The sequence below is a fragment of the Nuphar pumila genome, chromosome 1, assembly GCF_984573655.1.
Source record: "Nuphar pumila chromosome 1, dmNupPumi1.hap1.1, whole genome shotgun sequence".
NCBI lineage: Eukaryota > Viridiplantae > Streptophyta > Magnoliopsida > Nymphaeales > Nymphaeaceae > Nuphar > Nuphar pumila.
In genome coordinates, this window is record NC_143249.1 from 12,641,407 (window position 1) to 12,653,786 (window position 12,380).

At 40.4% G+C, this 12,380-nt stretch overlaps 1 pseudogene; it reads left to right on the top strand.

The window, feature by feature from the left end:
• The first annotated feature begins 7,521 nt into the window (after positions 1-7,521).
• LOC149848002 (uncharacterized) lies at positions 7,522-11,328 on the top strand (annotated as a pseudogene).
• The last annotated feature ends 1,052 nt before the right edge of the window (positions 11,329-12,380 follow it).

Here is a 12,380-nt window from a genome sequence, read left to right on the forward strand (position 1 = left end):
CCATGCCTATCAGGGTTCATTTTTTTTATTGGATCATTTAAGATTCATGTAGTTTAGTTTATATTTATTTTTAGTATTCTTTGTAATGAATCTTGAATCTGATATTCATATTTAATTAAATTAGAATAATTAAAAAAAAGTTTTATCTTTTTAGGAGTTTATCAAATTATGTAGTTTATTTGGATTGAAATTTAGGAAACTTCATCTATAAAAAGGATGAGAGCCCTAGGTAGAGTGTACAATTGAGAGTTGATTTGAGATTGAATTTTAATATTTTTAGTTATTTCAATTTCTTTTTATTTTCTGTAATTTCTAGCAATTTTCTTGATTTTTTCATATTTTCTTGCTTTTTTAGATTCTCGATCCTAAGAGTAGCCTATCATAGATTTTTTTTCCGTAAAAACGAGGTCAATCAAGCCTTGGCCGCTAGACTGGTGGTCAATGTTCAATTACCATGAGCATTTATTCCTCTGTGCAAGTGCGCCCAGCATGGGCCCCAGGAGTGGGGGGTCTTAGTCTCAAAGTTTTAGTTCATGCCACAATAATAGTAAGTATTGAAGGCTGAGCTAACATGAGCAGGTCTTTGTACCGGGTGCTGTTTTTATGGATAATAAATTTATATAGTTGAAGGAAAAAAACCCTCATATCCTGCTTGACCTAATTCACTAGCTAATACCTTCTTTTTTTTTCAACAAAGAAAACTGGGGTTAGGCAGACCCTACCAATTGCACAACAATACCATATGGATTCGAACCTGCAACGTCCCAACACAAGGTGACGTTCATGCCACGCAAGCTGAGGCCCCGTTGGTACACTAGCTAATACTTACATCATGTAATAGTTTAGTACCGCAGGCAACAAAAAAGATACTCCCATCCCTAGGAAGTGGAAAATTAGTTTTTTTTTTTTGGGGGTTTGTCTTTGATCAAGAAAAGTAGGTGATAAAGTAATTTGGTCAAGTTGTTGCTTTATGTTGATGTCATTTCATATTTTTTTATTTTTAATTTGATTTTTATTGAGAGAAACCACTGAAAAATTAAAGACCTAGTTGCACTGGCTCTGCCTGCCCTACTTGGTCGCTGTCCTGGCAACCTAAAACTTCAAGGTCTTACATTCGCCCTCAAGAAGTCAGCACACTTCTGCTTGCACAAAGGGTGATGCTCTACACCAAACCCCTTGGCGACTTCCATCTCATAGTTGGCAGATAGGATGTTGTCTATATGACCCCTCCCTTCTCCCTTTGTTATGATGGGTTAAATTATTATGTTGGCGCACTTTTTAGCCATCTCACACGGATCTGTGGACTCGAGGACATGTGATGCAGGTTTGACTTGTAAGTTCAAAAAATGGGATACATAGGGACAATTTCTATTTTTTAATCAATAAAGAACTATTTTTAATATTTAAAATTAATTTTATTAAAATATTATATAAAAATATTAAAAGATCTTTAAAAGTTTAAAACAATAGCCATATGAATGTTTGTTTGAACCAACTGCTCATGTCACCGACACGAGGACAAAATGGCATGTCCCTGTGACATGGCGTTTTAGATGGTGGCCTGTGCACTATGAGTCCATCCTTTTTGGAATTTATTACTTCTTTGGCGTCAAAATAGATATTAATAGGCGATGAATAACGACCGCAAGAATTTTGGTGCTCCTGTAGCGGCACAAATTGACATCACAGAATTGTTCTGCTATAATTTTGTTTGTGGACCATGTTTTCTCATGCACATTCATATTCTCCTGTTTTCTCGTCTCTTTTTGGTAATACTCTGCTTGCCTTAATTCGTCTGTAGTTCATTAATGCAAGAGACAGAGGGGAAACAGTCTAATGGGACTTTGTTTTTTCCTTGAAAATAAAAAGACAAAGAAAACAAATGGGACGTTATTTTCTCTCAGAAAAAAAGGACAAATGGGACATTGTCTAGGGAAAGACAGGTAGACACAAGTAAAGAGTGCCCACTGCCCATCCTGTGTCATGGGCTAATAGTCCATCCATACATATTGGTTGTAAATAGCTATTTTTTTTTGTAGGCTGGGATCAAGACGATGACATCCTAATATGTATTTGGATCTGATTCATTCTTGGTAACTCGTATTGTTCATTTGGATAAGGATCAAATTTGAACCAAGGTCAATTGGTCAGGCATGACCCAATCTCCACCTATATTGGATCCTGCTGAATACGAGTTTCATAGTAAAGTAGTCCAATTAACAATCCCGGTAGGTACTATAGTGTCTCATTAGTACATGGAGCTGAGTATGGTTTATGAAATATCATACCAAACCCAAATCGTATGAATAGGATCTGGATTATGGTATCTAATCAGACCTGGATCTGGACTTGATATCAACACCTCAAAGTTGGAATCAGATCAAGACTCACCTAAGTTTGGTGAAGGTATGACCCATTGACATATGTACTTAAAAGGAAAATATTTGCATTTTGTTTATATAAAACATTAAAATTCATTAATTTATCAAGTATGAATGGGTCTGATTTATGTTATCCAAACTCGACCTGTATCAACATCTCAAAGTTGGCACCGTTTTAGCAAACGTCTGACCCTGTCATGGGCATGTTTCTTTCAATAGGCTAGCACACTGCGATGGTCCTTCCTTACCACCGCAAGCCTTCTTGTTGTTTGCTTGTCGGTCGTGAAAGCGTGTAATCAGAGTGCAAGAGATAATAGAGAGAGAAAAATTGCAATCAAATGAGGGTGAACAATAAAAAGCTCAACGCATTTAATTCATTCACAATTTAGCCCATATGCCTTTTACAGTTCAAGTATATGGGCTGCCTCTTTGGGGTATTGATTAACCTGAACCAGGCAGCTTACATCAGACTTAATGAAAGCAAAACAGACTCTAGATGCAACTTTACAATGTAAGTCACAAGGGAACATGCTTCCCCCTTCAAATCATGCGCCGTCCTCAATTGCATTTATTTTATGGTAAGCCCTGACTTCGATCGGATAGCGGCTATTCATCCGAAAAGCTGGCTCACACGTAGGTTCTGTTGTTTTCTCTCACTGCATTAGGTATTTCTTCGCTTTGCCCAAGTAGTTGACCTTGTGACGAAGGATCTGACTGAGATGCTTTTCGGCCTGTTGTGTTTCCAAAGCCCTCTGCATGATGGGAGTGCATTGTGACACGCTACGTTTCGGATCTCCGTCATTTATATGGAACTGTTTGAGGTTGCACACCTGGAAGACCAGGTGCACCTTGAAATTTGGGGGCAACTCCAACTTGTATGCTAATTTGCCCACCTTCTTTGTGACGGTGAATGGTTCTTTATACTTTCTGATCAGTCTGCGGTGTCGTCCGTAGCCCACGGAAGATACCTGTGCGACCAGGATAAAGCTTCACCAACACTTGGTCCTCAACTTGGAACCTAGCGGGCCGACGATGCTTGTCCGCCCACTTATTCATTCTCTTTGCCGCCTTGTGTAGGAATGCTTTCGCTAACTCATTCTGCTCATGTCAGTCTCGAATGAACAAACTGATAGGTGAAGGATGTTCTTCCATTTTCTTGCACGACAAGAGTGTGTGGGGTCAGTGGCTACTATCCCGTGGCTATTTTAAACAGGCTGTGGCTTGAAGACTCGCTCTTCTGTAGATTATAATAGAATTGTGCCACATCAATGAGCTTTACCCAATTTTTCTGATTGACACTGACAAAGTGCCTAAGGTACTGCTCAAGTATCCCGTTGATGCACTCTGTTTGCCTATCGGTCTGTGGATGGAAGTTTGTTGAAAACGGCAAATCAGAGCCAAGTAGCCGAAATACTTCACTCCAGAACTTGTCCATAAAACGAGCATTACGATCACTCATAATGTTTTTTAGTATACCCCAATGCTTCACTATATGCTTTACAAACAACTCTGCAGTCTTCTCTGCAGGGCACTCCTTAGAAGCTAGGATGAATGTGACATACTTTGAGAAATGATCAACTACCAATAGGATTGAGCTGGTGCCATCTACCTTCGGTAAACTAATAATAAAGTCTATGGAGATGCTCTTCCAAGGACGTTCTGGAATCGATAGAGGCTCAAGGAGACCAACTGCTTTCTAGTTGGTTCCCTTGTCTGGTTGACAGATGAGGCATATTCGCACATACCCCTCCACATCGTCTCTCATTTGCGATCAATAGTAGTCGCGCTCAAGGAGTGCTAAAGTTTGCTCCTGACCAGGATAGCTGGTCCATAATGTATCATGGCACTCTTTAAGCAATTTTTGGCGGAGGCTTCCCCACTGCGACACGAAGATGCGTCTCTCTTTTGTCACGAGGAGGCCGTCATGTAGCTAAAATCACTGAGTCTTTCCTGCCTGCACCAGAGAAACAAGGTGTTGCACCATTGGATCTTGCTGCATACCTTCGCGGATGAGCTTCAACAAAGCGCTCTCCAAATGCACTTCAGAAGGCTCTACATGCGCAACAGCCAGTTCAGCTTTGCAGCTCAAGGCGTCCGCAACTACATCGGTCTTCCCAACCTTGTACTCTAAGGCAAAGTCGAACTCAACTAAAAATATCTGCCATCAAGCTTGCTTTGGCGTCTGCTTCTTCTGTATCTAAAAATGGCTCATGGTGACATTGTCCGTCTTGACGACGAATTGGGCACCCAGAAGGTAGTGCTGCCAGGTCATGAGGCAATACACGATGAATTTCTTCTGACGTTCATGCACCATGTAATGCCTCTCTGTATCCTTTAGATTATGACTCTTATATGCGATCAGATGGTCGTCCTACATAATAACTTCGCTGATGACAAAGTCTGAGGCGTTTGTGTGGACCTCAAAGGGTCTTGTGTGGTTCGACAATCACAACACAGGTTCTCTCACCAAGGCTTTCTTCAAGCCATCAAAGGTATCTTGGCAGGCTCCTATCTAGAGCCATACCCGATTCTTCTTCAGCAAATCCGTGAGGAGCGCAACAATGAGAGAATAACCTTCGATGAACTGTCGATAGTAATTTATCAAGCCAAGAAATTATCACAACTCTGCATTTTGTTTGGTGGAATCCATTTCTGGATGGCTCTTATCTTTTGCCCATCCATGCATAGTACACCACGCCCCACAACGTGGCCGAGGAAGCTGATCTCCTCCTGACCGAAGAGACACTTCTCTCATTTAACACAGAGGTCATTCACCTTTAGCACCTGAAACATTGTTCGCAAGTGCCCGACATGTTCCTCTATGTTGCTGCTATAGATCATGATGTCATTCAAGTAGACTACCATAAACTTGACTAAGTAAGGGTAGAAAATCTGATTCATTAGGGTCGTGAATGTGGCTGGAACATTCATCAACCCGAATGACATTACTAAGAATTCGTAAGCATCATAGTGGGTGACACAAGTTGTCTTTATCTCATCATCATCTGCAATCCTCCCTTACCAGTAACCCGATTTTAAGTCTAGTTTTAAAAAGACTCGGGCACTACCCAACTGATCGAACAAGTTTGCTATTAGTGGCAATGGGTATTTGTTCTTTACCGTGACCTTGTTTAGCACACGGTAGTCCACACATAATCGCTTGGAGTCATCATGTTTCATATGAAATAGGACTGGGGCAACAAATGGTGCTGTTGATGGACGAATAATGCCTCGATCCAACATCTCAGACAACTATCTACGCAGCTCCTTCAGCTCAGTTGACCCCATGCGATATGAAACCATTGCGGGAGGCTTCACTCTCGAGGTCAACTCAATCTTATGGTCATCCTCGCGTCTTGGTGGTAGACGCTTCGACAATTCTGGAGGAATCACCCCCCGAAACTCTTTCAATAATAGGGCTAGGGTCGACGACAATGTTGCTTGCACCTTTCCTTCTTCTGTGTGCATGACAACTAAGAATGTCTCTTCTCCACGCTTAACATTTTTCTTTAATTGCATTGTCATTAACACTGAAGTCTTGCCTTTCTGAGTAAGGCACTGAACTGTGTGTGACAGGTTTGACCCTATAATCGTCAACGAGTTAAACATTGGCAACAGTATCATATTCTGGCTGCGCAGAAACTCTATACCCAAAATCATCTTAAAATCATTCAGGGGCACCACAGAAAAGTTGGCCTTGCTAACCCAACTCCCAATTTGGATAGCCATATTTCTTGCTTCACCAAGGATGGGCTTGGCCTTAGAGTTCACTGTCTTGATTGTCCTCTGCTTTGGCCCAAGCTTCATGCCTAACCACTTTGCCTCTTCCCACGAGATGAAATTGTGTGTGATTCGGAGTCTGCCATTGTTGAAGTAGATTTTTCATTCGTAACGATTTCTAGGTACATGAGTTCCTTATTGACCAACATGTTTTCAGCTATGCAACTTCTAGCTGCATTAATCGATCGCATGACCCCCATCCTTCGTTGCATGGTCTCAGTATCACTGCATTTTGTTTGTGCTGCATTGACTTGTCCATCGTCCTTTACAAAGCGCTTCGAATACTGCCTGGCGATATGTCTATCGCCATAGAACCAACAAGTAACAACTGCTCCCTTATTACTGTTGTTGTACTTTTTAAAGTTCTATTTCTTATCAAATTGGTGCGATATAGACGCCTCACCTTTATTGTCATGTCGCTATCCTTCATGCCTCTGTGGTCAGGCTTCTTTCTGACCTTGGTTGACGAGGTGAAGGGCTTGCACTGAGTGTCAGCTAAGTGTTTGACCGTCATATATGCATCTTCTAAAATACTGGGGTTGCTCCTTTTCACTTTGGACTGTGCTCATGGTTAAAGTCCCACAATGAACCAGCTGAGCTTGTCCTCATTTGGCATGTTAGGCACCTCAAGCATAAGCTTCTGGAACGTTCTGACATAGTCTTGCAACGAACCATTATGTTTAAGAACTGACACCATCCTATAAGCCCGTCTTTGCGCATTCTTTGGTATGAAGTAGTTGTGCAGTTCCATTTTGAAGTTGTCAAAGTTGTATATCACGTATTGACTCCTCTCCATGTCACTGCTTTTTCGTTTCCACCAAGCGATGACATCTCCATCCAGTAGAGCTATTGCAGCTTTAATTCTGAGATCTTCAACTGTCACGTTCTGAATATCCAAGTAATCTTCTACTTGGAACAAGAAGTTCTCAATGACCTTGCTGTTGCGAGAACTATTGAACTTTGCTGATCTTAGCACATTAATCCTTGATGGCCTCTCACCATTTTCCCCATTTAAGGTCATTGTCCGCTGCAATGTGCGGTTCTTAAACTGAAGCTCCCCTACTTCAGTCTGCAAGTCAACCACTGTTGTTGTCAATGAAGTGACCTCTCTTATCAGTAATATCACTTGCTTTTGCAGGCTCGCCACTACAACATTCAGTCCATCGAATGATCCAACAGGGCGTGAAATCGCTTCTTCGTGCAAAGTCATATATTGCATTAGCTTGTTGACAGTTGCAACCATTTGCTCTTGGCCCCGAGGTGAACCCATCTCCTCAGCTTCAACAACTGTCTTGCCTTTGGTGTTACGTAAGTTTTGATTGGGCATCATAATGTTTTGCTTACAAATTGTATCCTGTCGATGCGTCTATCGACACCAACTCCAGAGTTCATTTTTCAGCATGAGAACGGGCTCTGGTATCACTTGTCATAAGTCTATTTTCTTCAATCGGACAGCGTGGCACGACAATCCTTCTTTATCGCCGCAAGCCTTCTTGTCACTCGCTTGCCAGCCACAAAAGTTTGTAATCAGAGTGCAAGAGAGCAAGAGAGAATAGAGAGAGATGAATTGCAATCATAAGAAGCAATCACAACGAGAGTGAACAAAAAAAAGCTCAACGCATTTAATTCATTCACAATTTAGCCCGTAGGCCTCTTACAGTTCAAGTATACGAGCTACCCCTTCAGAGTATTGATTAACCTGAACCGAGCCACTTATATCAGACTCAACGAAAGCTAAAAAAGACTCTAGACGCAACTTTATAACGTAAGTGAGAACAAACCCATTGACACATGAACAAGAAAAACAACAAAGGCTCCGCTTATCTGGCACGAACTGTTATTGAACGTCACCTTATGTTGGGACGTTGTAGGTTCGAATACCAATGGTATGGTTGTATAACTGGTAGGTATCTGAGCTTTATCTATCGAAAAAAAATGTATGTACAAGAGAAATTTTTGATGTTTCATGGTTTTCTGGTTCCATAACCAAAGGGCTGCCACATGGCAAGATGAAGTAGAGAGAGATAAGAGTGTGCTTATGGATTTTGTTTTGTAATTTTTGTTGTTATTTGCAAAACCATGAGTTTAACCCTGCGATGCGATGAGGGATGAACGAACAAAAAAGAAAGAAAGTAGAAGGAACTTATTATTTTACCATTTATTTTTTTTTGTTTTAATGTGTTAACAATGGGTTTCATCCGGTGGCAATTGCAGCCGATTGGCGGATCTTTATCTGTTCAATAATCAGCTGGAGCGCGCGTTGTTGGCAAGCTCGAACAAAATCGAAGGCCTTGCTTACATTGACGTGCACCGGAACAGGTTTAGTGGAAGAATTCAGTTGAGTGGTGGTGGCTGTGGAAGCTTGAATATGATGGTATTGTCCTTTAATAGTTTTAGCGGTGAGATCCCAATGCAGTTGGGAAATTGCAGTGAATTGATAGCATTGGCCATGGTAAATAACAAGTTAAGCGCCCCTATTCTGTCTTCCTTCGGCTTGCTGACGAAGCTCTCGATGCTCTACCTCTCCCAGAACCGATTGTCGGGCGCGATTCTTCATGAGCTCGGCATTTGCACATCCTTAACAGATTTGCAGATGTATCAGAACCAGCTCCATGGAGATATTCCCTCTCAGCTTGGTAAGTTGAGTAATTTACAGACACTTTCATTGTTTAGTAACTCTCTCAATGGAGGAATTCCTCATGAAATTCTGAAAATTCCGAACCTCAAGGTTCTTTTTCTCTATAATAACAACCTTTCCGGGGAGGTGCCTTCTGAATTGGCTGATATGAAGATGCTAACAAACCTTTCTTTGTTCAATAATCAGCTTTCTGGTATGTTACCGTACGGTTTCAGATCAAATAGTAGTTTACAGTCGATAGATTTGATGAACAATAGGTTCATTGGATTGATACCACCCAACATTTGCTTGAATAAGCAGCTAAGGATTCTAGATCTTGGGCATAACCATTTCAATGGTAGTATACCTGTGGAAATAGGGAACTGCACAAGTTTGTCAAGGATGATACTTGGTCACAACAATTTGAGTGGAAGTCTTCCAGAGTTCTCCAAGGATTGCAGCCTCTCATCTATGGAGATTACAGGAAATCATATTGAGGGTGCAATCCCTACCAGCATTGGTTATTGTACTAATCTCACATCGATTGACTTGTCCTCCAATAAGCTTAGTGGTACCCTTCCTCAAGAGCTTGGAAGCCTTACAGATTTGCAGCGTTTGAATCTATCCCACAATAATCTCCATGGCCAACTACTACCCAGATCTCCAATTGCAAGGAACTATACATACTGGACATTGGTTTCAATTTCTTGAACGGTTTGATCCCATCTAGCCTAGCAAGTTTAAAGAAAATTCAGAATTTGATTCTCCAGGAGAACCGGTTGACTGGAGGGATACCCGAGTTCTTATCGGTGTTTGACAAGTTGTTAGAACTCCAACTTGGTGGAAACTTGCTTGGAGGAGATATCCCTTCCTCGTTGAGAGAAGTACAAAGCCTGTATATTGGCTTGAATATCAGTATCAATGGGCTAACTGGGCAAATCCCACTACAGTTAGGGCAGTTGGATAAGCTTTAATGTTTGGATATATTTCTGAACAATCTGACTGGTACTCTATCGTCGTTGATGACTCTTCATTCCCTACTCGGAGTGAACGTTTCCTATAATCAATTCACTGGTCCCGTACTCATGGATGAAGTTTCTCAACTCTTCTCCTACATCATTTTTAGGCAATTCAGGACTCTGCGTTCCTTGTCTTCAGGATGACATCATTTGTGATAACAGAAGCAATTTGGTTCCTTACAAAACTACTAAATCAAAGCATACCATGACTAGAGTTGTGATTGTTGTGACAGTTCTTGGGCTCTTTCTGCTTACTTCAGCTCTTCTTCTATTGGTTGTCTTCAAATTGCTTCAACGTAGCCGTTCGCTTCAAACTGTGGTGGAATTACAATTGCAGGAAGTGTCATCTTTTATGTTGAACCAAGTAATGAAAGCCACTGAGAACTTGAAGGAGCATTACATAATTGGGAGAGGAGCACATGGCACCATCTATAAAGCTACACATGGTCTGGAGAGATCATATGCAGTGAAGAAGATTGATTTCAAAGGCTGAAAGGGAGCCAACAAGAGCATGATAAGAGAAATTCAAACTGTTGGGAATGTAAATCACAGAAATTTGGTAAAGCTGGAGAATTTCTGGTTCACAGATGACCATGGATTAATCTTATATGAGTTCATGGAGAATGGAAGCCTTCATGATGTTCTACATGAGCTCACACCACCTCCACCTCTAGAATGGAATATGAGATATAGAATTGCTCTAGGGACTGCACAAGGGTTAGCATATCTGCACTATGATTGTAACCCTGCTATCATACACAGGGACATCAAGCCAAAAAATGTACTACTTGATTCTGAACTGGAGCCTCATATATTAGATTTTAGCATTGCAAAGCTCATGAAACTCTCATCTGCAAGACCTCCTTCCAGCTCTGTAGTGGAAACCAGAGGATATATGGCACCAGATACGTGCTATCCTCTGTTACTGTTTCAAAATATCTAGTGTTGCTATAGAACTGCTAATCATGATAAATATCTGGCTTAATTCTATAACTAGGCAGTTCATTAAAGTTAAGACCATTTTAGTTTACTTTGATTTAACATATCAGTTTGCTTGCCTGGTTTATTTTGTCCATCATCTAAGCAGAGATGGCATTTACAACCATGATAGGCAAAGAATCTGATGTGTATAGCTATGGAGTTCTCCTGCTTAAACTGCTAACTAGAAAGAAAGTATTGGATCCTGAGAGAAAAGAGACATTGTCAGTTGGGTGAGGTCTGCCATAAACGACACCAATGATGTCAACAAGATCATTGATCCAATCCTTGTAGCTGAATTCATTGACTCTTCAATTAAAGTGGAAGTGAGCCAAGTGTGGTTAATTGCTATGCGGTGCACCACAGACGATGCAAGTGGAAGACCGACAATGAAGGGTGTGGTGAAAAGATTGCTAGACACGAAGGCTTCTCAACGTTCAACTTCACTCAATTAAAACCATGATGTAGTATGAATTTTGTTTACTTCACATTATTGTAGGTGACTGTAACACCCCAATGTGGACCTCGAGAGTTCGAGTCTGGTTGGTATTAATTTTCAGATGAAAAGCATACAGAGTTCACATGAATGATTTTTTTTCATTCTTTTTTAAATAACTCATTTTCTTTTCTAATGTTCATCATTCATAACATTAAAAAATAATAAGTACATAAATGTTTAATTACAATAAAATAAAAACTACTAAATACTCTACTAAAGTAAAAGTAACCGGTCACGTTCTGCCTATGTTAATATGCCTGAAACTTATAAATTATAGAAAAGGTGAGTCAACAACCCAGTAATAAATATTAAGCAAATAAGAACTTTAACTTACAATTGTAGTGGGCTCTAAGCCCTAGTTTGAGTTTAATTTTTGACACACCACACAAGTTTGTATATTTTAATTATCGCTCATTTGACTCTCTCAAATACTCATTCAAACCAAACTAAAACACTAGATCGGCTATTCCGATCATAGTCATCTATGGGCGTAGCAACCCTTATACAACACCCTAATTCTACATATTGGCTAGACAATGAATCATACACTCTTAGTGATCTCCGGACCTTCAGGCACTGTAGTAAAATAAAAAGAGAACTCTATTGGTAGCTATCTGGGTAGTCAGACTCAATTTCAATCTCGACATGATTCTTACTACATCCTAACCATGATGACTTTCAACCATCCATGATTGTTTAAAGTCTCAAACACTGTGTGAATATAACCCTAAGTCATATCTTAAGTTCATACATTGAACCACATTCTCAAACTCGTGTTTCACTCATTCTTTCACGAGTGATATCATGAAATGATTGCGATGGATCTCACTCTCAACCTAATAATAATATTATGGTTCACACTTATCTCATATTAAGCATGTAACAATGTAGAGTCTCTACATTATCGTTAAATCACCGATAGCCCACTCTCCATAGTGGTTGCACTCTAGCTGCAAACCAGGTAGCCCTTTTCACGGATCACTATTTTCAGGATTTAAAGGGTTATGCATGCTAATCTCAATATAAAAATTTATATGACATGAATATAATAAAGAGACTCAAGTCTAATCACAGTTTCATCATGATGCATGTTATTTGAAATTTAT